Source organism: Mustelus asterias, chromosome 10, assembly GCF_964213995.1.
Source record: "Mustelus asterias chromosome 10, sMusAst1.hap1.1, whole genome shotgun sequence".
Classification (NCBI taxonomy): Eukaryota; Metazoa; Chordata; class Chondrichthyes; order Carcharhiniformes; family Triakidae; genus Mustelus; species Mustelus asterias.
Window position 1 is genome coordinate 14,320,738 of NC_135810.1, and position 26,469 is coordinate 14,347,206.

A 26,469-nucleotide genomic window follows, 5' to 3' on the forward strand; every position below is an offset into this window, starting at 1 on the left:
GCAGATAGATTTACACATTATGGGTGACGAAATGCAGAAGTTCTTCCACCAGCTAACATCGTCTTTTAAGTTTCTACATTCACAGGTACAGTGCGCCTTTGGACCAAACGAGGGGACGCAGCCAGATCCTGACCCACAGACTGACTTCATTGGACCCCAGATAGGAGATCTAGTACTAATAAAAAACTGGGATCGGCCCAAACTTGGGCCACGGTGGAAAGGACCGTTCCAAGTTCTCCTCCATACTTCAACTGCAATCAAGGTTCAAGGACAACCTCGCTGGATACATCTGAGCGACTGTAAACGGTGGATACCAGTACCTACCGATAAACCATGAAGTTTTTCCCATCATCCTCAGCCTTTCGGCTATCCCTCTGGTACGAGGACGACCAATCCAAAGGAAAAGAAGTCTGGGAAATGGACTAACCAATGGACATTTACACTCTAATACCTTTCTGTACATGTCTTATCTGTCTACATTGCCGTCAGACCTGAGTAAGTGTTGGGTATGTTCACATATTCCTACCCATACCAAAGGAGGGATCCCCTTGTTCCCCATCCCCTTATCCACACAGGAAACTATAGGATGGATATTGCATCAAAACGGGACTGAATGTGGGAGACGAAGCGGGTTCCAGACTATCGGAGGTAACTACCAAGTAGATATTGCGGGTGACGTTTCTACTCTGAAAACTGCTGGGTGTAACCTGACGTCCCTTATTCATAGCTTCAGACCCATATATAATAGGTCGGACTCCCCACCCCATTTTGTTGTCATGAATCAGCAGAATGGATCCGTATGTATCCTTAGAAATGGGACTAAGCCAGTAGGCCATAGTAGCTGTACCCAGACTTTCAATGTCACTGAGGGCCACCAAAGGGACATGCTGAAAATTGAGTGTTCTAACGGTACTGCCCAACTAAGGATAGATGCCGAACTACTGAGTGACATGATTACGTATAATGGTGCCTATTTTGTCTGCAGAAACAACGCCTATCCATGGCTCCCTTGGAACTCGGCAGGATCTTGCTATCTAGCGTATGTGGTCCCCTATATCCGACATTATGACTCCTACGCCTCCATCCCAAGATACACCTTTTGAGATCAAAACGGGTTATCACAGAAACCCAGCGATTTTGGATGATAGCCTTTCCTCTTTACGGTACAGCCAAAGCTTCCCGAGAACTGATCAACAGGGTCTCAGCTCTTGGGAAAATAGCCAATAACACGGCAGATGGTCTGGAAAGTATGGGCACAGCGATATCTGAGGTATCGGCAGAAGTGATTGCCATCCGAACGGTAGCCCTTCAAAACCAAATGGCTTTGGACTATTTACTGGCTGAATTGGGAGGTACATGCACTCTAGTGGGAACAGAGTCATAGAAACTGCACCTATATCCCTGATTCCTCCAAAAATGTAACAAGCCGTAACAGAGTCATAGAGTGTTGCACCTATATCCCTGATTCCTCCAAAAATGTAACAAGCCGAGCTAATCACATTAGAGAGACAGCAGATAAGATCAGAACAGAAGGGCAGAAATTCAATCATTACAACCCCCCTGGTTGGTGGCCATTTGGTAACATATTTGGAGACTGGGGAGGAATGATAGTACACCTAGGAATCGTTATCTTGGTCGTGTTGGTCATTTTATTTCTTCTCAAATGCCTATGTAATTATTTGTCCCGTTCTTCCAATGGCCCCCTGTAAAATGATTTACGAGTTAATTATCATGGAATGATAAAAGGAGGGAATGAGATATTAAAGAGTTAATGTCCACTGTAGAGGGTAAGGTGAACTATTGAGCTTGCAAGAACGGCAGAGAAACAGCTCATGGGAGCAAACTGACAAAACAGGTTAACCACAGGCTCCAGCTTGCTGAGCCCGGCGAGGGTGCGAGTCTAGCTGAGTACGTGATAATGTTCTCTCTTGCGCTAACAAATGGCGTATCCTAAAGACATTATGCTTATGTTCTGATAGGTGGGGGTTGTAAGTAGTAAATGCGTATTTTAATAGGATGTTCTTTCTTATGCAGCAATTCCTGTAACTACTTGTTTTTGTTTGAATCAGATGGTGTGTGTTTATGTCTTGTTTGAAATCACATCTACCTGATGGGATTGTAAACTGTATAAAAGGGGTCAGTCTTGTTGCTTCGGGTGCTTTTTACTAACTGACTTCCAGCACTGAGTGGAGGTTAAGTATTAAAGCTTAGCCAGCCTACATATGTCGGACAAATAAAGAACTTTGATTCCGACAACAGTTGGTGTTTGCCTTTGTATCAAGGGCGGAAGAGTCTCGTGAAAAACGAACTTAACATGCAGAGTCTGTACATTTTCCCCGTATCTGCATAAGTTTCCTTCAGGTGCTCTGGTTTCCTCCCATGTTCCAAAAGACGTGCTGGTTAGGTGCATTGGCCATGCCAAGTTCTCCCTCAGTGTACCCGAACAGGCGCCGGAGTGTGACGACTCGGGGATTTTCACAGTAACTTCATTGCAGTGTTAATGTAAGCCTAGTTGTGACATGAATAAATAAACTTTTAATATTCTGCAGAGGAAATGTTCTTGCAATGCCTGGCTTGTTTCAAACTTTCAATTTTAAACCTGTATCCTACATTTACAATCCAATTTAAATGATCCATTTACTCATGAATTAATTAAGGGTAACTGGCACATATAAACTACAATTTACAATGGGTACTAGTGGTTTTACTTTTATACGACACTGTAATATCCCTTACCTAAGATACAAGCTGCAGAATTATTTATTTGGATACTGATATTTATACGATCCACTTTTGTTTCAATTTTACTTACATTGCAGCAACTCAAAAATCTCCTTCAATAGCACATTCCAAACCCACAAGCTCTACCACCTAGGAGAATAAGTGCCATAGATACCTGGGAAAAACAAGTTCCCTCCAAGTCACTCACCATACTGACTATATCATGGTGGCACAGTGGTTAGCACTGCTGCCTCACAGCGCCAAGGCCCTGGTTTGAATTCCAGCCTTGGGTGACTGGCTGGGTGGAGTCTGCACATTCTCCCCATGTCTGCGTGGGTTTCCTCCCACAGTCCAAAGGTGTGCGGGTTAGGTGGATTGGCTGTGCTAATTCTGCCTTAGTGTCCAAAGGTGTGTAGGTTGGATGGATTAGCCATGGGAAATGTGTGGGGTTCCGGGGATAGGGTGGGAGAGAGTGCCCTGGTAAGATACTCTGTCGTAGAATCGATGCAGAACTGATGGGCTGAATTGCGTCTTCTGCACTTTAGGGATTCTATGATTCTTCTACGATTCCTTCACCTTGCTGGGCAGCATGGTGGCACAGTGGTTAGCACTGCTACCTCACAGCACCAGGGACCCGGGTTCGATTCCCGGCTTGTGTCACTTTCTGTGTGGAGTTTGCACGTTTTCCCCGTTTACGTGTGGTTTCCTCTGGTTTCCTCCCACAGTCCAAAGATGTGTGGGTAAGGTGGAATTGGCCATGCTTAATTGCCCCTTAGTGTCAGGGCTAGCTGGGGTAAATGTATGGGGTAAGAGTGGGATTGTGGTCGGTGCAGACTTAATGGACCGAATGGCCTCCTTCTGCACTGTAGGATTATATATATATGATTCACTGTTGCTCGGTCAAAATCCTGGAACTCCCTCCTTAACAGCATTGCGAGTGAACCTACAGCGCATGGATTGAGGCAGTTCAGAGGGCAGCTCACCACCACCTTTTTGAAGGGTAATTAGGGATGGGCAATAAATGCTGGCCTTGCCAGTGCTCACATTCATGAATGAATAGAAAGCACCTTTCTCTATAATGTTAATGGGCATATACTTGCACAAGATCTCTCCTGACTGAGGCATTTCAGGGATTGTGTATCTGACAGCTCTCATTCATCCGATTTTAAGTTGGAACAAATTGCCACACATAGGCGCCAATTTCTTACCTTTTTTCATTCAAACCTATTCCCTGGCCCCCAAATAGCACAGAATTTTCATGGGAAGTTGATGTGAAGAATATTGCCACTTCAACTCAACTCAGGCAGCACTATTCCACTGGGACTGTGCAGTAATATCCGTCCACCCACAGTCAAGGCACTAATCCTTTGTATTCAAATACCAATATCTGGTTCTAAATTTCATTAAAAATTAAGTTAACAGATAAGCAGTAAATTTGCTTCAAAGTATTTGCATTCAAATTGGATCGGTGGCTTCACATTGGTGTGTGGCATTATGTTACAGCTCCGAATGTATTTGAAGCTATTCCGAGGGCAATATCAAGGGCTCTGGAAAATGGGTTCAAAATGAGTTCTGTCACAAAATGGAAAATAGGAAAAAAAAAATGATTACTTGTGCCCTGAGCTCAGAGGAAATAATAGATAAAACTGTATAATCTGCATCAGGACTGGAGGTTGAAATGCAGGCAACATACAGAGGAAGCCAGAATCCACCCAACCGTGCCGCTGTCTGTGTTGAAAGAGAAAATACACCTGGAACGGTTAACAGCCCCAGTGAATGAAGAATGTCCACTGATAAGAATTAAGTCAGAAAAATTAGCTCCACAAAGTACGTAGGGATAATGATGGAGGGATGTATTCACTAAGAAGACTGCAAAAACATTCAGAGACATGTTGGGAACATTCGAAGGGACAATGGTAAGAGAACCTTACAAGCATAGCAATAGGACCAGGGGTAGACCGTGCAACCCTTCAAAGTTTAAAGTTAAAGTTTATTTATTAGTCACAAGTAAGGCTTACATTAACACTGCAATGAAGTTACTGTGAAATTCCCCTAGTCGCCACACTCCGGCGCCTGTTCGGGTCAATGCACCTAACCAGCACGTCTTTCAGACTGTGGGAGGAAACCAAAGTACCCGGAGGAAACCCACGCAGACACGGGGAGAACATGCAAACTCCACACAGACAGTGACCCAAGCCAGGAATCGAACCCGGGTCCCTGGCGCTGTGAGGCAAAGGATACAGTTTGCAGAGTTTAGAAACTGTTGATCTGGGACACCTTTGTGTGCAGTCAGATCGTCAGGTCCCGATAGAGGGCTGGAGGCTCGATTGAGAGGAAAATATAACCAAATCAATCCTTCATGTCTCAGCCTCTTGGGTTTCCAAAGACAGACAGGTTCTACTGAGTTGAGGATTCTGAGCTGGATTCTGACGTTCACACGGTTTTGGACAAGACAAAGAGAATGCGAGCCTGGGCAGCTTCTTTCTTTCCCGCTGACTGTATTCAAAAACCAAGTTCAAAACTTAAAGCTCATCTCTGCGTTGCGATTTCTGGTAAATCACTAGCCTTTGCCTTTAAATGAATTTTTGTCCCCCATCCATGTAAACAATTGCAATGCAAACAAGCAAACAGCTCTTCCCCCTCAAGTACTATGCTGGTTGGGTGAATTCTTGGGACAGGGTTGCCCCCCAGTCCAAACGTGGAACTATGACCATTTTTTAAAAAATCAATTCAACTTCCAAGAATCCAGATGAGGTCATGACTTTCCATGTTTTAAAAGAATATATTGCTCTAGAACATATGGTCCTAACATATGACAACTTACAATTAATTGAATAAAATCAGGACTATTGAAAAATGACTAATATGTGACCAGCCAAATGCAATGTAAAGAATAAAATGCCCTATTTCTGGATTGTGTGGTCACTGAGACAGCTCCAGCGCTGCGTTCCACGTTAATTAATCCTATGCCCCACTGTCCTGGAGTTCCCTTACCTTTGTTACTTAACTTTGGATCATTGCCACTGAGGCAAACAGCCAACATTCAGCGCTTGAAATGCCCGAGTTGTTTGTGACTGGCATTGACAACTCAAGTCAAGGCCTCTTGGTTAGGGTGATGTGCTGTCTGCATGGCCTTGTGTCTGGGCCTGAAATGTCTGCGTGATGGTTAAACGTTTATTCCTCTGGGACCTGGGTTTGGTCTGTGACTGGGAGAACAGAATATTGGAGGGTAAATTCTCATGGAACAGTTAATCTCTAACTCTTATTAGGTAGGATAAACGAGAGTTCCGTCAATCATCTGTCAAGTGAAGATTGCGTAATTATGCAGAAACGCAATGTTTTAATGGAATGGCTCTATGAGGTAAGTGTTTGGGGTTTCTGCTGCTTGGCATTCTTGGCAACCTTTTCTAAACATCATCAAAATTATTTCAACTTTGCTTTTTTGTTTGCATAGTTGTGGAGTAAACATTTACGTTGCTATCCACTTCTCCAATTTTATGACTAACACCACATTCTGCACTCTCTCCTTTCCTTCCCTATGTACGGTATGCTTTGTCTGTATAGCACGCAAGAAACAATACTTTTCACTGTATACTAATACATGTGACAATAATAAATCAAATCAAATCAAGTCAAATCAATTAACCTTGAGTTTGTCATCTATAGAGCCACAGAACCAACGAAGAGTTATGGTGCAGAAAAAGACCATTGAGCCCATTATGTCTGCCCCAGCCAAAAAAAAGAGAAAAGAAACCAGTCGCTCATTTTAATCTCACTGTCCAGCACCTTGTCCGTGTCCTTGTAGGTTACAGCATTTCAGATGCAGATCCAGATACCTTTGAAATGAGTTGAGCATTTCAGCTTCAACCACCAACTTGGGCAGTGAATTCCAGACACTTACCACCCTCTGGGTGAAAAAATCTTTCCTCATGTCCCTTCTATCCCTTCCACCACCTTAAATCTATCCACTGGTAATTGAGCCCCTCAGTTAGGGGAAACAAGTCTTTCCTGTCTATCCTATCAAGGTCCTCCATAATTTTGTGCACCTCAATTAGGTCATTCCTCCCAAAGAAAACAGCCCTCGCCTTTCCAATTTCTCCTCCTTCAAGCCCAGGCAACATTCTCGTAAATCTCCTCTGCACTCTCTCCAAAGCAATTGTGACCTTCCTGTAATGTGGTGTATGCATTCAGCTGCAGCCTAAACAGCATGTTATACAATTTCATCATTACATCCCTGCTTTTGTATTCAATACCTCACCCCATAAAGGAAAGTATTCTATATTCTTTCTTGAACCACTTGTCCATCTATCCTGCCACCTCCAAGATGTTGTGTTTCCTCAACCCCTCTCGATATCTGCCTGTCTATTGAATATTCCCTTGCTTTGTTTGTCCTCTCCAAATGCATTACCTCACACTTTTCTGGATTGAATTCCATTTGCCACTTCTCTGTCCACTCAACCAAGATGTGGAGATGCCGGCGTTGGACTGGGGTAAACACAGTAAGAAGTTTAACAACACCAGGTTAAAGTCCAACACGTTTATTTGGTAGCAAAAGCCACACAAGCTTTCGGAGCCCCAAGCCTCTTCTTCAGGTGAGTACCTCACCTGAAGAAGGGGTTTGGGGCTCCGAAAGCTTGGGTGCACTCAACCAAACCATTGATATCATTTTTGGAATCGACAACTGTCCCCTTCACTATCAACTACACGGCCAATTTTGTATCATCTGCAAATTCCCTATTCATGCCACTCACATTTAAGTCTAAAACATTAATATATACAACAAACAGCAAGGCCCCAAAACTGAACCCTGCGGAACACCACTGGAAACTGTTTTCCATTTGCATAAACATCCATTGACCATTACCCTTTGTTTCCTGTCACTGAACCAATGTTGGCTCCAACCTGACACCTTCCCCTGTATCCCATGAGATCTCACTTTTCTGACCATATGAGACCTTGTCAAATGCCTGACTGATATCCACAGCACCACCCTCTTCAACCCTTCATGTTACTTCCTCAAAGAATTCTGTTAAATTAGTAATACACAATCTTCCTCTAACAAAACCCTGCTGACTGTCCCTGATCAATCCGTGATTTTCTGAGTGACATTTTATCCTGGCTCTCAGAATTGTTCCCAATAGTTTTCCCACCACTGAAGTCAGACTAGCTGGCTTATGGTTTTCTAGCTTATCCCTTGCACCCTTTTTATATGGACCTGCTTTGCTCAGGGATGCAGGGTACTGTACCTTTGCCCAAACCTGATTAGTGCACTGCATTATAGACATCACCTTAATGGTATAGGTTGCATTTTTTTTCTCATTCGTTCATGAGATGTGGGCGTCACTGGCTGGGCCAGCATTTGTTGCCCATCCCTGAGGGCATTCACAGGTCAAACACGTTGCTGTGAGTCTGGAGTCACACGTAGACCAGATGGCAGATTTCCTTCCCTAAAAGGCATTCGTAAACCAGATGGGTTTCTCCGACAATCAGCAATGGATTCATGGTCATCAGTAGAATTTTAATTCCATATTTTAAAAACTGAATTCAAATGCCACCATCTACCGTGGTGGGATTCAAGCTCGAGTCCCCAGACCACGACCCTGCATCTCTGGTTAGGTTGTTGGTCTTAGACTGGTAACATAAAGCAGGCCTTAAGCCCCCTGAACATATTAATCATAGAAACCCTACAGTGCAGAAGGAGGCCATTCGGCCCATCGAGTCTGCACCGACCACAATCCCACCCAGGCCCTACCCCCACATATTTTACCCACTAATCCCTCTAACCTACACATCCCAGGACTCTAAGGGGCAATTTTTGTAACCTGGCCAATCAACCTAACCCGCACATCTTTGGACTGTGGGAGGAAACCAGAGCACCCGGAGGAAACCCACGCAGACACGAGGAGAATGTGCAAACTCCACACAGACAGTGACCCGAGCCGGGAATCGAACCCGGGACCCTGGAGCTGTGAAGCAGCAGTGCTAACCACTGTGCTACCGTGCCACCCTTAATGATGAGAAAATACTGTAAGTGAGTCACATCAACACTAATCTTGCAATTCAGATTAAATGAAAATGAGGAACAAATACATAACTCAATTTTTGATTAAGCATTTGAAATATTGTTATTATTTTCACCCTTTTCAATTCATTCAAATCATACAATTTCAATGCATTATTTAATTGTTTTATTTTCAATAATGCAATATGTTTGTACAATTTTATGCAATTAGCTTTTCAACCTATAAAATGAAATGAGCCAAGAGATTAATAACTTGAATTCAAGAGAGCATGTTCCTAATGTTTCCCCAAACATGGTTTAAAATACAGTTCATTCAAAATGTTGCCAATTATTTTTACTTGTATATTTGCATCAGGCAAACTTATTATGCTCGCCAGGGTTACAGGCAATGTAAGTTTGAGCTACTTCTGCTATTGCAAGTCTAAGTTGTTGGCCAGAATTCTCCAGCTGTTCATGCCAGCAAGATTCTCCGGTCCAGCCGGCAGCGCACCCCAGCCCGCGGCTTTCCCATTGGCATGGGGTGACATCAATGGGAATTCCGGCTGGGAGGCCAGAGAATCTCGCCCGTTGTATGTAAGGAGGAGGCTGGCTGGTGGGAGGGTGAGTCGTAGACAGTTTTCTCTAGAATTTAGAAGGTTAAGGGGTGATCTGATCGAAGTCGTCAAGATGCTAACAGGAAAAGGCAAGGTAGATAAAGATAAACCGTTTCCACTGGTTGGAGATTCTAGAACTAGGGGACATGGTCTAAAAATTAGGGGCAGACCGTTGAGGAGAGATGTTAGGAAGCACTTCTACACACAAAGAAGTTTGAAAAGCTCTTCCACAAATGGCAGTTGATGCAACATCAGTTGCTAATTTTAAATCTGGGGTAGATAAAAATTGTGTTCAGCAAAAGTAATAAAAGATATGGGCCAAAGGCAGCTATATGGAGTTAGGCCACAGATTAGCCATGATCTTGTTGAGTTGTGTGCAGAACAGGCTCGAAGGGCTGAATAGCCTACTCCTGTTCCTATGTTCCCCTAGCTAACCCCACCCCCCACCCCATGTGAAGGGCAAGATTTCAAATTTATTTTCTATGCAAATTTTTCTTTCAATACCAGCTCATTAAGGTAATGCGATGAAAGTGGCAATTGTGCATTTATATCCAATAGACTAAAATTAAGTTACTAGGAATTAGTTTAAGTGATGGAACATTACCGATTAGGAATATGAGCATTGGAAGTAGGAGCAGGAGTAGGCCACAAGGCCCATGGAGCCTTTTCCATCACTCAGTACTGACCCTGGGCTTCAACTCCATTTTTCTGCTGACTCTCCATAAAGAACAAAGACCAAAGAAAAGTACAGAAACAGAAAATGCTGCAAAATCTCAGCAGGTCTGACGGCTTCTTTGGAGACAGTATGGAGACACCATTTTGATTCTGGATGACCCTTTGTCAGACCCTTCATCAAAGGAAAGTACAGCACAGAAACAGGCCCTTTGGCGCTCCAGCCCATGCCGATCATGATGCCCTACCATATCCCTTATTTCCCTGAGACCAAAACTCTGTCATTCCCAGCCTTAAATCTATTCAATGATGGAGCACCCACAATCCCCTGGGCAGAGAAGATTCGCAGCTCTTTGAGTGAAGTAATTTCTCCTCTTCTCAATCCTATGATCGCCCCCTTATCCTGAGACTGTGCCCTTGTGTTTTGGGTTCCCTGACAAGCTGCCATACATCCTTAAGATGGCACACTCAATAGCCAGGGCGTGCTACTAGTGACAAGAGTGAATGTATAAAGTGGTCAATGGGTTACCGAGCAAGTGGTTACAGTTCAGCATAATTCCCATTTAAATACAATCCGGTTTAAAAGGGTGTGCGTTTAATTTCAGGCAGTACATTAATGAACTGGTTCCCTTCAATCAATTTTGTTTGAATTATTTACTCTCTGTGGCCCTGACAACTGAACTGCTACTGGGTTGGGTCAGAAAGCATGAAGAGTTAGCCATCTAATGTGGGCCTAGTATCATCTGGAGGTCAGATCAGGTGGGAGTTTAATGACCCAGTTGAGATTTTACCATGCCTTCTGATGCTGCCCCCTCAATGATCAGATTAATTGAATTTAATTCACAAATGAGAAGATTAAAATTCCAGAATGCGGGGCTGTTAACCCAGAAACATAATATCGACACTACCAAAACGGACATTTTGGACCATTGGTGTTGCAATTTACCAGCTTACTTCTCATTGTTACAACCTCAGTCAAGATCAATAACGATTTTTCGGGAAGAAATCCACAACCTCAGTTATTTACTGAAAGAATAAAGCCACAAGATTCCACAGTTTAAACAAAGGAATTGTTACTGTACAAACAAAGCAAACACTTGATACTGTCTTAGCTAACCCATATAATCTCAAAACCTCAAATCAACATCGGCTAAAAATGAATTAACAGGCAATTGGAGTTGATTATAAACTGTAAATTGCAAAGTAAATGGCAGATAAAACTAAAACATACCCTGTGAATCAGCTCAGTAGTCTATCCAGAATTACGTTGTCAGTCTCACCCACAAAGTCCTTCAGAACTGTGGTCCGCATGAAGAATTTCAGTCCCTCTTGTAGGATTTAGCCTGATCATCAATGGGATTCGCTGCCATGGGGTGGGATTTTCCACGCAGCCTGCTGCATGTTTTGCAGAGGTGGCCTGACGTTGGCTGGCAGCAGGATCTTCTGCTCCTGCCATTGTTGACAGGGTTTCCCATTGAATGAACCCCTCACCGTCATGGAACCCACAGTGGAGGCATGCGATCGGCAGGACCGGATGATCCCACTGATGCGGATGGCTGGAAAATTCCAGCCATGGTCTTTACCAAAAATGTCTGCAGAACTCCTCAACTTTGCCTATGATGGACCATCATCATCTATTGCATTCTGATGGCTCTGTTGCCATTCATGTGGTTTCAATCAGTTTCAGTTTCCCGTTAGGATCAGATCAGAAACTCCAAGGTATATTATGAAGTTGGCCTCGACCCCAACTTTTTTTGATTTTGGCATTAAGGTGAGCATAAGATATTTCCATCCAGGTATGACTCAATTGGCCCACGAGGAAGCTTTTATTAAAATAAATTTTATTTAAGAATACAGTTAGATTATAACAAAAAGAGTTAGCATAACTTTTACCAATTAAAATAATTAAACGTGACAAGATATAATTCTTAAAACTATCTATTTCTATAGTTCCAATGTAAGCAGTATCCCCATAGACAGCAATCCATCTTCAGAATCAGCATAAAACAGAGATGCTCATGTGGATTTCCAGTCTTTTAACCCCTCTGGACAGATACAGGATGACACCTGCCTTCTGATTCCCATAGAGCAATTTCCAGAGAAAGATATATCCTCAAGCAGCAGAACTTCAGAGAAATAAACCTGGTCTCTGGCAGATGCCAGTTCCTAAATGTCTGAGAGAGAAAAGGCTATTTCGCTCTGCAGGTTCCAACTGAACACAGTTTCTCTCTGTGAGCCTAGCCCTCCAGCCCAGTCACATGACCTTAGTTGTCTGTCAACCTAATCAAGCCCCACTCAGAAAAACCCCAGGGGAAAACACTAAAATAACAATCCTGCATTAGTCCAGATTAAAACAAACATTGTAGCAATTAAGACCAATTATGCTGCTGCCATAACAACAGCGCTGCCAGATGCAGACAAAAAAGCACCGATAAAAAAAATCTGCTAAAACAGATCTTGCACAAGAAACATGACACAAATACATTTCTTAAAGGCACAGTATTGTCACACTCCCCAGAAGGTTTGCTTTCCAATTTCCGTTTCAGCGTTAACCTCCTTGGAGGAGTTAGTTTCCTTTCTCCGTTTCCCTTTTAAATTGGGGTCTGTTTTTAAAAAAGATAAGCTTTGAAACCATAAATACCCCAAGCTCTATTTGTTATTTACCACAAATCGATTCCCACTCATTACCTTTAATCATTTTTTAAATTATAATTTTTTGTGAGCCATGTGATATTTTATTGGCCCGTTATCTTCTAATTTTTGCAGGCATTTTTGTTCCTTTTTAGTGAGCTAGGTAGCAAATTAGATGGGCGAGCTACTTTCTGTTGAGAATTTGAATGAAGAGATCAGTGTGAATACAAGATGAGATACTTTACACTTAAAATTATGAACAGAGGAATGTGTGTCCCAAATAACCAACAGAAAATGCTGGAGAAACTCAGCAAGTCTGGCAGCTTCTGTGGGGAGAGAGAGAGAGAGAGTGTCCACATTTTGAGTCCAATATGATTCTTCTTTGGAACTGGAGAGCAGTAGAAATGTGACAGGTTTTACACTTTTGGATTGAGCAAAGGTGCTCCGCAAGTCACTGGTTTGTCTCCCCAATGTAGAGCAATGAATAAAATACTGATTAACTGCATTGCCATTGATGGTGTATAATAGATGATCGACTGTCTCCTCAGGTCTTGTTGGCCCAGCTGATGCACCTCAGGCACTTCTTTATTCACCCTGAGTACTCCTCCATCATCCCACATAGCTAATTTATTTTGTGTCTCTTTAATTTGTTCATGGGATGTGGGTGTTATTGTCTGGGCCAGCATTTATTGCCATCCTTGAGGGCATTTAAGAGTCAACCATTTGCTGTGGACCTGTAGTAAAGGCGAGACCAGATAAGGACAACAGAATTACAGCATTTAAAAGACATTTGGACAGGTTCATGGATGGCAAGGTTTGGAAGGAAATGGACCAAACGCAGGCAAATGGAACTAGTTCAGTTTAGGAAACCTAGTCAGCATGGACAGGTTGGACCAAAGGGCCAGTTTCTACATTGTATATCTCTACGACTCTCTAACTCTATTTCCTTCCCTAAAGGACAGATGGATTTTTATGACAATACACAATGGTTTCATGGTCATCATTAAACTTTTAATTCCAGATTTATACTGAATTCAGATGTCATCATCTGCCGTAGTGAGATTACCCTGGGTCTCTGGATTACTAGTCCAGCAAAAATACCATTATGCCACTGCCTCCCCTTAACCAGTGCACTCAATGTGGCTGGGACTTATTGTATTTCCTATGGATTCCTAGACTGTGGCTTAAAAATTGGGTTGTGACCATTTTTGGGCTCATGGGGGAGGGACAGTTCAAAAACCTCCCATCTGAATGGCGAGGCCTGAGGCTCTCTCATTACTGGGTGTTGCTAGTAAAATGTCAAAAGTCAGCTGATGAGAAGGAATCTAAGTTTTGGTCCCTGTTAGCTGTTAGATAAGGGTTTTCTATGATCAAGGCCGGGGTCAAGGATAGTGTTGGACCACTTAAGGGCCTCAATTGGGTCAAGGGCAGGTTTCCCGTTCGAGGCCATGCCCAGGACACCATACCACCTCCTCTCCAGCCACCGCCCATCCACCCCCATCCTGCCTAAAATACCCACCGGGGAGGGTAAAATTCTGGCCTATGATTTATTTTGAAATCAGAGATGACCTCTAATTGCAGGCCACTTGCAACAATATTTTAAAGTTTGAACCACGCTTTTCCATTTCGTTTAACATTTATTAAACACTTATCCCAAGGGACTTCCTGCCAGATGTCCCGACAGCTGTGTTTGAGCACTAATTCCATTATATTACTGTCTAGCGAGGAGGAAGAACCTAATTATACACAGTGAATCCCACCCAATTACCCACTCTGAAACAACCTACCCTACAGTACGTTTCTGAAGACACCAATGATATTGAGTGGCCTTAAATATGGTGAAAGGACTCGCTGATTTTCACATTCCCAGTGCAGCTGTATCCAGTAATCCCATGAACAATTGTGCGCAGCCTTTACATATTAACAAACTGGGTCAATTCACTTCTAAAATCATCTCATTATGTTTCACTTCATTAGCTCTGGCACACCTGTAGAGAGTAGGGATTAATAGGGATTATCATTGATGGAGTGCTGGAGATCTCTCTTGCAGACTGCCGGTGTGCTCTGTGAGAATAAGGAAAAGTTCAAGAATTCAAAGGAAATGTTAGGTATGTCCAAAATCTAAATACCATGAATTATCTTGCATTCGTACAATCATAGAATCGCTACAGTGCAGAAGGAGGCCATTTGGCCATCGAGTCAACACCGACAACAACCCCACCCAGGCCCTATCCCCATCATCCCACACATTTACCCTGCTAATCCCTCTAACCTACACACCCCGGGACATTAAGGGATAATTTAGCATGGCCAATCAACCTAATGCAAAAATTTTTGGAGTGTGGGAGGAAACTGGAGCACCCGGAGGAGATCCACACAGACATGGGGAGAACATGCAAACACACACAGACAATGAAGTGAAACATAATGACAGTCACCCAAGCCGGAAATCGAACCCAGGTCCCTGGAGCTGTGAGGCAGCAGTACTAATCACCGTGCCACCATGCCGCCCCATTCAATGCTATCAGCCTTCAATGACTGATTAAGTGGGTGGGATTTTGTGGTCTCGCTCGGCCCGAGACCAGAAAATCCCACCCGCGTTCAACGGAGCTTCCTATTGTCCGCTCCTCGCCCACTCTGACTCCTGTGGTGGGCGGGGGCGGTAGAATTCCGGCGATAATTTCTTCAGTATTGGAAGTTAAATATACCAATGTGGAAAAAACAAACAGAGGAATTTTCTCTTAATTTCCCAATTTGGAAATTTGCTGATATTTGAATCATCAAACTGGAGTGACAAAGAACATTGAAAGTGTTTGAATGACAGTGGGTTCGACACGTTATTGATATTTCCTGTCATTTCTGCTGTTGTACACATGGTTGGTCTACAAACTGGACAACTCACAGGGGGAACATTTATTTAGACATTGGCCATTCCCACTGGCTGGATCTTTCAGTTCCGTCGGCAGCAGCCACTCCCCCCACCCCAACTTCGCCACCAGCGAATCAGTGGCGGAATTTGCAATCACTGGGAAAACTCATTTATGTTAGCGGGTGTATCGCTGCAAAACACACCACTAAGGGAGGGAGGGGGGGGGGCACAAGATTCTACCCAATGCATGAAAGAGTTTGTACTCGCATTGTTCATGTTATTTCTTCAGGAATTCTGATGAGGTGATGAAAACGGAGCGCAGGAGATCTTTCCTTGGAAATTCCAGCTGAGATACATTGTGGGGATAAGTTTTAGTTTAAGTTTTTATTTATTAGTCATAAAATGGCTTACATTAACATCACAATGAAGTTACTGTGAAAATCCCCTAGTCGCCACACTCCGGCGCCTGTTCCGGTACACTGAGGGAAAATTTAGCATGGCCTATGCACGTCTTTCAGACTGTGGGAGGAAATCAGGGCACCCAGAAGAAACCCATGTAGACATGGGGAGAACTCTGCACAGACAGTGATCCAAGCCGGGAATCGAACCGGGTCTCTGGCGCTGTGAGGCAGCAGTGCTAACCACTGTGCCAAGATCCCACCCTGAGTGTTTTTGTTAAGTATGGTCATTAAGTCATGTGGAGCAAATGTGGGTAAATGGAATTGGCATGCAGATCAGCCATTAAGTGATTGAACTGTAGAGTAGGCTTGAAGGGGTTGAATGGCCTATTTTTGAACTTAATGTTCCTCTCTCCCAGGAAAGTGCGGCATTATAGCACACAGTTCTACATTTGCCCATTTGGGGCTGGTTCATAAAGGCTTGATTCAGAGCATAGTTATTTCAGGACAGTCATGTGGTTTTTCTTATAAATGCGTATTTGCACATGGTGCATCCCAATCATACACTAAGGAAAATGAAGCTAAATGCGTCTAACGTAATTTCCCCCAACGTTCCCTATCTAATCTTCAACCTAATTAAATTACTGATGAACAGCCTCAGAAGAACTCTTGTAATTATTTTCCAATTAAAAGTGCTCCTTTGTACTCAAACAACAAGAAGTTGAGACCCAACTGTGACAAGTCGAAAGTTTCGATCGGGGTTATAATTATGCTTCTGGCATGAGTCCATAATTCAGAATGTCAGCTGCGAGTGCTCTTGGCCTTTGAGTCGGTAAGTTGTGGGTTCAAGTCCTCCTCCAGGGCTTGAATACATTCATCTAGATCAGGGCATGTCAACCCTGAGGGTGTTATCTTTTAGTTGAGATGCTAAAATGAGGTGGCCCTGCCTGCTCTCCCAGGTGGGCATTGAAAGAAGGCAGCTTTCCCTCGTGTCAATTTTTATTCCACTAGCAACATCACAAAAATAGATTATCTGTTCGTTGTCACATTGCTGTTTATGGGGTTTGCTGTGGGCAAATAGGCTGCTGCGTTTCCTACATTACAACAGTGAGAAAGCATTTTCTTGACTGCAAGGAGCATCAGAACATCTCGTGGTCGTGGTAGGCAATATAAAATGCAAAAAACTATCTTTCCAAGTAACTCAGTGATACCGGGTACCCACAACAGGCAGATGCTGGAGTCAAATCTACAAAAAGATGTACACCCCACACAAATTCTAGACTCATTTTGAATCGAGAGGTCATTTCCTATGCTAATCAGAATATTAGGTACATTTATCCTTCACCCATTCCACAGGCTGTCCGATTTTTTTTGTCCATCAGTTTAAACAGATGGAAAACTATGGGTGTGATTTTACGGCCTTGCTCGAGTGAGACCGGAAATTCGTGTCCGAAGCCAACAGACATTTCTGTTGTCCGCCCCTTCTGTGGTGGGTGAGACAGTAGAGTTCCAGCGTATATGTTTTTACACAGCACTTTAGCCTCTACTCTTGTCAATTCTTTAGTTATTTGGGTCATTAACAATCTTTTCATGCCCAGAAATATGTCTTCTCTCCTGTCACTACTAATATAATCCTCCCAATTCACTCTTGGTAAATTGAAGTCTTCAACTCAGCTATGCTTGATCCCCATCTATTTCCATTATTTAGTTATTAATTTGCTGGTCTAATGTTTCTTCATCCCTTTTTGTTTGTTGCAAAAATATACTTTATTCATGAAATGTCTGGAAGAACATTACAAACATCATAGAAAGTGCAATGATATTCAGGTTTTCTACATAGATCATGTTGCACCTTGAGTTGCTTCAATTCAATTGTGGTACATGAAATTTTCACTATATACGTTCAATGTGAATCACATGGTCCATGGGGTTTGATAAAATTCCCCTCCCCCTGGTGCACTATTAAGTTAAAGTTTATTCAGTAGTCACAAGTAGGCTTACATTAACACTGCAATGAAGTTACTGTGAAAATCCCCTAGTCGCCACACTCTGGTGCCTGTTCGGGTACACTGAGGAAGAATTTAGCATGGCCAATGCACCAAACCAGCACGTCTTTCGGACTGTGGTAGGAAACTGGAGCACCCGGAGGAAACCCACACAGACACGGAGAGAACGAGCAGACTCTGCACAGACAGTGACCTGAGCAGGAAATTGAACCCGGGTCCCTGGCGCTGTGAGGGTTTTAGAGAGGAACATTAAGTTCAAAAATAGTGACCTTTCCCCATTGTGCTGGCTTTAAGAGCAGCCCTCAGCACGTAGTCCTGAGCTTTGGAATGTTCCTTTATCCCTTGGTAACCCATAAATATAATTTAACTGATTCACAACACACATCTCATCTGTATCCAATTCCGATCTGTCTGAATCATTTCCCAATAGTCCTTTTCATTGTAAAGTGTGACTTGCAGAGCTATCTCTTCATGTGGAATGTAAATCAGGAGGTTAATTTCTACGGCCGGGCGTGAATTGCATGGACTAGGTGAGCTGCCCTTGGCAACCGTGCCACTTAATCAAGAACTAACCAGTTGAAAGGGCGGGAAATCCAACCAAACCAGCCAATCATCATGAAACTGCTGCAGTACCTTAAGGGAGAGAAGCCGGTGGATCAGAGTGAAATGAAGCAGTGGGGGACATTTTGCACCAACAGCAGCAAGAAGCTAAAATAATACAAGTCTGCAAAGTTGAAAATACACAAAAGACTGTTGGCTCTGTGAATCTTATAATGATAAAAACTTGCTGCTGAATTTTTGATATGTTTTAGACTTTTGTGGAATTCCTTACTCCACTTCTTCAGCTTGATATGTTCTTTTGTATTATTCTTCCGGTAATCCAATCACAACATTGTGCACGGTGGCACAGTGGTTAGCACTGCTGCCTCATAGCGCCAGGGACCCAGGTTCAAATCTAGCCTCGGGTCGCTGTCTATAGAACATAGAACATAGAACAGTACAGCACAGAACAGGCCCTTCGGCCCACGATGTTGTGCCGACCTTCATCTGAAACCAAGATCAAGCTATCCCACTCCCTACCATCCTGGTGTGCTCCATGTGCCTATCCAATAACCGCTTAAATGTTCCTAAAGTGTCTGACTCCACTATCACTGCAGGCAGTCCATTCCACACCCCAACCACTCTCTGCGTGAAGAACCTACCTCTGATATCCTTCCTATATCTCCCACCATGAACCCTATAGTTATGCCCCCTTGTAATAGCTCCATCCACCCGAGGAAATAGTCTTTGAACGTTCACTCGATCTATCCCCTTCATCATTTTATAAACCTCTATTAAGTCTCCCCTCAATCTCCTCCGCTCCAGAGAGAACAGCCCCAGCTCCCTCAACCTTTCCTCATAAGACCGACACTCCAAACCAGGCAGCATCCTGGTAAATCTCCTCTGCACTCTCTCCAGCGCTTCCACATCCTTCTTATAGTGAGGTGACCAGAACTGCACGCAATATTCCAAATGCGGTCTCACCAAGGTCCTGTACAGTTGCAGCATAACCCCACGGCTCTTAAACTCCAACCCCCTGTTAATAAAAGCTAACACACTATATGCCTTCTTCACAGCTCTATCCACTTGAGTGGCAACCTTTAGAGATCTGTGGATATGGACCCCAAGATCTCTCTGTTCCTCCACAGTCTTCAGAACCCTACCTTTGACCCTGTAATCCACATTTAAATTTGTCCGACCAAAATGAATCACCTCACATTTATCAGGGTTAAACTCCATTTGCCATTTTTCAGCCCAGCTTTGCATCCTATCTATGTCTCTTTGCAGCCTACAACACCCCTCCACCTCATCCACTACTCCACCAATCTTGGTGTCATCAGCAAATTTACTGATCCACCCTTCAGCCCCCTCCTCTAAGTCATTAATAAAAATCACAAAGAGCAGAGGACCAAGCACCGATCCCTGCGGCACTCCGCTAGCAACCTGCCTCCAGTCCGAAAATTTTCCATCCACCACCACCCTCTGTCTTCGATCAGACAGCCAGTTACCTATCCAATCGGCCAACTTTCCCTCTATCCCACACCTCCTTATTTTCATCATAAGCCGACCATGGGGGACCTTATCAAACGCCTTACTAAAATCCATGTATATGACATCAACCGCCCTACCTTCATCAACACACCTAGTTACCTCCTCAAAAAATTCTATCAAATTTGTGAGGCACGATTTGCCCTTCACAAATCCGTGCTGACTATCCCGGATTAATCCGCATCTTTCTAAATGGTCGTAAATCCCATCCCTAAGGACCTTTTCCATCAATTTACCAACCACCGAAGTCAGACTAACCGGTCTATAATTACCAGGGTCATTTCTATTCCCTTTCTTAAACAGAGGAACAACATTTGCCACTCTCCAGTCCTCTGGCACCATCCCCGTGGACAGCGAGGACCCAAAGATCAAAGCCAAAGGCTCTGCAATCTCATCCCTCGCCTCCCAAAGAATCCTAGGATACATTTCATCAGGCCCAGGGGACTTATCGACCTTCAGTTTATTCAAAACTGCCAATACATCCTCCCTCCGAACATCTATTTCCTCCAGCCTATTAGCCTGTAACACCTTCTCTTCCTGAAAAACATGGCCCCTCTCCTTGGTGAACACTGAAGAAAAGTATTCATTCATCACCTCGCCTATCTCTACTGATTCCATGCACAAGTTCCCACCACTGTCCTTGACCGGCCCTAACCTCACCCTGGTCATTCTTTTATTCCTCACATAAGAGTAAAAAGCCTTGGGGTTTTCCTTGATCCGACCCGCCAAGGACTTCTCATGTCCCCTCCTAGCTCTCCTCAGCCCCTTTTTCAGCTCGTTCCTTGCTAACTTGTAACCCTCAATCGAGCCATCTGAACCTTGTTTCCTCATCCCTACATAAGCTTCCCTCTTCCTTTTCACAAGATATTCCACCTCTTTTGTGAACCACGGTTCCCTCACTCGGCCATTTCCTCCCTGCCTGACAGGGACATACCTATCAAGGACACCCAGTATTTGTTCCTTGAAAAAGTTCCACTTTTCATCAGTGCCTTTCCCTGACAGTTTCTGTTCCCATCTTATGCCCCCTAATTCTTGCCTAATCGCATCATAATTACCTCTCCCCCAATTGTAAGCCTTGCCCTGCCGTCCGGCCCTATCCCTCTCCATTGCAATAACAAAAGACACCGAATTGTGGTCACTATCTCCAAAGTTCTCTCCCACAACCAAATCTAACACTTGGCCCGGTTCATTTCCCAGTACCAAATCCAATGTGGCCTCACCCCTTGTCGGCCTATCCACATATTGTGTCAGGAAACCCTCCTGCACACACTGCACAAAAAGTGCCCCATCCAAACTATTTGACCTACAAAGGTTCCAATCAATATTTGGAAAGTTAAAGTCCCCCATGACAACTACCCTGTGACCCCCACACGTATCCATAATCTGCTTAGCAATTTCTTCCTCCACATCTCTATTACTATTTGGGGGCCTATAGTAAACTCCTAGCAACGTGACCGCTCCTTTCCTGTTTCTAACTGCAGCCCATATTACCTCAGTGTGCATATCCCCCTCAAAGTGCTTTTCCGCAGCCGTTAAACTATCCTTGATTAACAATGCTACTCCTCCACCTCTTTTACCAGCTTCCCTACACTTACTGAAACATCTATACCCCGGAACGTCCAACAACCATTCCTGTCCTTGTTCTACCCACGTCTCCGTAATGGCCACAACATCGTAGTCCCAAGTAGCAATCCACGCCCCAAGTTCATCCACCTTGTTCCGGATGCTCCTTGCATTGAAGTAGACACACTTCAACCCATCTTCCTGTCTACCGGTACCCACCCTTGACCTGTGTGGAGTTTCTCCCCGTGTCTGCGTGGGTTTCCTCCGGGTGCTCCGGCTTCCTCCCACACTCCAAATATGTGCCGGTTAGGTTGATTGGCCATGCTAAATTGACCCCCCGTGTCAGGGGGATTAGCAGGGTAAATATGTGGGGTTACGGAAATAGGACCTGGGTGGGATTGTGGTCAGTGCAGATACGATGGGCCGAATGGCCTCCTGCCACACTGTAGAGATTCTATAATAACATGTGTTATGTAAAACATGATCTAACTACTGAAACAGAAATTGCTGGAAAATGTCATCAGGTCTGACGAAGGATCATCAAAACTCGAAACATTGGCTCTATTCTCTCTCCACAGATGCTGTCAAACCTGCCGAGATTTTCCAGCATTTTCTGTTTTTGTTTCAGATTCCAGCATCCACAGTATTTTGCTTTTATGATCTAAGTACCGACTCTTTGTAAAGTTAAGAAGAATAACTTGAGGTACAAGTGGGGCTGTTGATGGTGCTATTACGGATTGAAGAGTGTTAATCGAGGTAAAGGTAGGATAGCAGAATGTGCTAATAGGAGAACATGGTCAGTGTTCAATGGGAGCAAAGCTGAATAACAAGGGACAGTGGCCATGTGGGGAAGAGGTAGGGTTATGTTGGGACGAGCCAGGGGAACTAAATAGCAAAGATTATTTAACCTTAATAAAAGGTTATTTCCAAATCAGGACGTACAGGAGCTTGATCTTCCCAAAATTACTTAACATGTTACAAGCAACAGCATTCAAATTGACTCTTGGGGTACGGGTACATGGCTGGTGTTACTTTGTCATTTTATAGATGTTTTGTATGGACAGTGAAAGTGGTGGGGACTGCACTGGTATTCTCCAAAATAGCTCTCTGGAATGTCAATTAGTTAGCTCTCCTCACAAACACCTTAACAAGGAGAGTGTGGGAAGATGGAGTTAAGGTAGAAGATTAGCCATGATTTTAATGAATGGCACTGAAAATTTACCCCTGCTCCTATTTCATAGAATCATAGAATCCCTACAGTGCAGAAGGAGGCTGTTGGTGGGGTAACCGAGGTGACCGGTACTGCCTAAAGTTTAGACAACACAAGACTCATGAGGCAGGTATCTCTATATAAAGACATAACTTTATTTAAACCAGCAGTTGCCAGAAGACCATCAAAGGGTCAGGAAAGCTCTGAAATGGAGCTACCAGACCTCTCCGATGAAAATCTGACATATACAATTCAAAACAGATCAATTATAGGTTTTCTTGTCAATTATTGCCGCCTTTTAGTAACTTTAGATCAATCATCCTCAGGATACACAAATCAACAATGATACCTTTCAAATACTTTAGCCAAACGCATTCCACTGTTCAGCATAATGGTACATTTTTAGTCCGTGAAATCCGGAAGCTAACTCCTGTCTTGGCTGAGCCCACTGCCCGGTTGCCTAGTAGCCTAAGATGCTCAGCTCAGAGTTTAAATAAATGTTTTAATGTGTTCCCTTAAAGGTCACTGACTAACCAGACTAACTCATGATGCCACATCTGGGCACCAGTCCATCTCATCCGGACAGTGAATAAACTCTATTCATGAAATATGATTAAGTGTTCGAAGCATTCTTTCCAACCGCAAGTTTAACTGATAAATCTTGCATATTTCCAAGGTTCAATTATTCTCTCAAAATATGGCTTCATCTTAATGTCTTTTTACCGTGTTGCCTGACAGTAAATTGCTCTTGGCCAAAGCGAAAAATATTCCTTAGAATCAATAATAATACATTCAAAATATCAACATATGTGTTTTACAATTATAATCACTCATTTCAATCAATGACTGCATCTCGTATCTGTAAATTGCTTCTTGTTAGCTCATGAATGCTTCTAGCTCTGCCAGTGCCTTAATGTCTAATGGTTTACCACCCCACTAGGGGGTTCTACTCACAGAGGCCATTTGGCCCACTGTTGCACTGAAACAATCCCACCGGGCCCTATCCCAGTAACTCCACATATTTACCCTGCTAATCCCCGTGATGCAAAGGGGCAATTTAACATGGACAATCAACCTAACATCTTTGGACTGTGGGAGGAAACTGGAGCACCCGGAGGAAACGCACACAGACACGGGGAGAATGTGCAAACTCCACACAGACAGTCACCCAAGGTTTGGATTGAACCTGAGCCCCCGACGCTGCAAGGCAGCAGCACCAACCGCTGTGTCCGACTGCCCTCGACATCAAGGTAGCATTTGACCGAGCATGACGTCGAGGAGCCCTGGCAATAACTGAACATGAGTTGCTGTATTTCTTACATTTTTATTTTGTTCTTAATTATTCGTCTGACAGGGAGTCAGGTGCTGTGCTACTCGGTGACCTGCCCATAGAGACTTGTACCTCCACATTAAGGGTTTCGAACCCCCCCCCACCTCAACCCCATCCTCGCACCCCCTTACCCCGCCCCCACACCTCCACCGCTCCCCCCCCCCCCCCCCCCCCCGACTCCCCACCTACTCCCATTTTTCAGCATTTCTGTTGTTTTCACCAAGGTTGAAAATATCTGAAATTAATCTGAGACTTAGTGAAAATGGAAATTAGTAATGTCCCCACAAACATTTCCTTTCAGTGTGTACATCCCTTTTGATTTGGGACATCTCTATTTACGCTGGTACCTTACACAACAGCAAATCTTCTCCAGCGCCTATATAGGGATTCTCACCAAAAATTCAGGGGAAGACATTTTACCAAGTGACTGGCACAGGTTTCTCACAAGAACCTCAACTGTATTGCATCTGCCGATAGAATGTTGTCCTATCACAGATTCTCACAGAAAAGAAAGCAAACATACATGTCAAGAAAATGTACATTTTTAGGGTAATTTTAAGCCTGCCCACTCAGGGAAGATTTGTCAGCAATCTCACCGGCCAACATCCCACAACAATCCTGCATCGCCCACTCTTGTGAGTAAGCGAAAGGGTAACCGACCAGAAAATGTGAGGCGCTTTCTTAGATGTACAGATTGGATCCAGTGATAGAAACATAGAAACTAAAAGCAGGAGTAGGCCATTCGGCCCTTCGAGCCTGCTGCACCATTCATTATGATCATGATTGATCATCAAATTCAATAACCTGATCCCCCCTTCCCCCTATTTCCCTTGTTCCCTTTGACCCCAAGAGCTATATCTAATTTCTTCTTGAAATTACACAACGTTTTGGCTTCAACTACATTCTGTGGTAATGAATTCCACTCATTCATCACTCTCTGGGTGAAGAGGTTTCTCCTCACCTCGGTTGCAAAAGGTTTGTCCCTTATCCTCAAACTATGACCCTTAGTTCTGGACACCCTCGCCATTAGGAACATTCTTTCTGAACCTAAGCTGTCTAACTCTGTTAGAATTTTATATGTTTCCCCTCTCACTCTTCTAAACTCCAGTGAATATAATCCTACCTGACTTGGTCTCTCCTCATGTGACAGCCCAGGAATCAGCCTGGTAAACCTTTGTTGCAGTCCCTCTATAGCAAGGACATCCTTCCTCAGATAAGGACACCAAATCTGCACATAATACTCCAGGTGGGTCCCAGCTGCTGTTCTAACTGTGAACTTGAGCGGGAAAGAACCGATAGCTTTTTCACCATAGCAAGGGGTCTCAAACCTTTCAATGTTTGTTGACCTTCCTGTGGACACAAAAGAAGGAGGAGCAGTCATAGAGTCATAAAGGTTTACAGCATGGAAACAAGCCCTTCAGTCCAACTTGTCCATGCCACCCAGTTTTTACCACTAAGATATTCCCAATTGCCTGCATTTGGCCCATATCCTTCTATACCCATCTTACTTTCCATGTAACTGTCTAAAAGCTTTTTAAAAGACAAATTTGTACCCATCTCTACTATTACCTCTGTCAGCTCGTTCCAGACATTCACCACCCTCTATGTGAAAAAATTGCCCCTCTGGACCCTTTTGTACCTCTCCCCTCTCACCTTAAATCTATGCCCTCTAGTTTTAGACTCCCTTACCTTTGGGAAAAGATGTTGACTATCCAGCAGATCTATGCCCCTCATTATTTCATAGACCACTGTAAGATCACCCCTAAACCTCCTATGCTCCAGGGAAAAAAGTCCCAGTCTATCCAGCCTCTCCTTATAACTCAAGCCATCAAGTCCCGGTGGCACCCTAGTAGATATTTTCTGCACTCCTTCAAGTTTAATAATATCCTTTTGATAAACCAAAGATGTGCGGGTTACGTGGATTGGCCATACTAAATTGACCCTAGTATTAGGGGAATTAGCAGGGGAAATGTGTGGGGTTGTGGGGATAGGGCCTGGATGGGATTGTGGTCGGTGCAGACTCAATGGGCCAAATGGCCTTTTTGTGCGCTGTAGGGATTCTATGATTCTGTAATAGTCCCAGAAGCATGAAGATTCAGGAAGATTGTAGACTTTTAAAAATGGCGGGTGGGACCTGGATGTAGAAGTCCCGCCCCCATTTCCAGCAGATCCAATTGGTGCTAACACTGGGAAGGGGGTCGGGGGCAATAATCACACCCCGACCCCCTTCCCAGTGTTAGCACCAATTGGATCTGCTGGAAATGGGGGCGGGACTTCTCCATTCAGGTCCCACCCGCCATTTTTAAAAGTCTACAATCTTCCTGAATCTTCATGCTTCTGGGACTATTACAGAATCATAGAATCCC

General features: G+C 43.8%; 1 long non-coding RNA gene across 1 annotated transcript in view; it reads left to right on the plus strand.

Annotated features, from left to right (window-relative positions):
• Nucleotides 1-5,949: 5,949 nt before the first annotated feature.
• LOC144500000 (uncharacterized) overlaps nt 5,950-26,469 on the plus strand; it is a 62,151-nt gene continuing 41,631 nt past the window's right edge. Inside the window, exon 1 of the long non-coding RNA XR_013498912.1 lies at nt 5,950-6,082. This is a non-coding gene — a long non-coding RNA (uncharacterized LOC144500000). The remainder of the gene's footprint in view (nt 6,083-26,469) is intronic.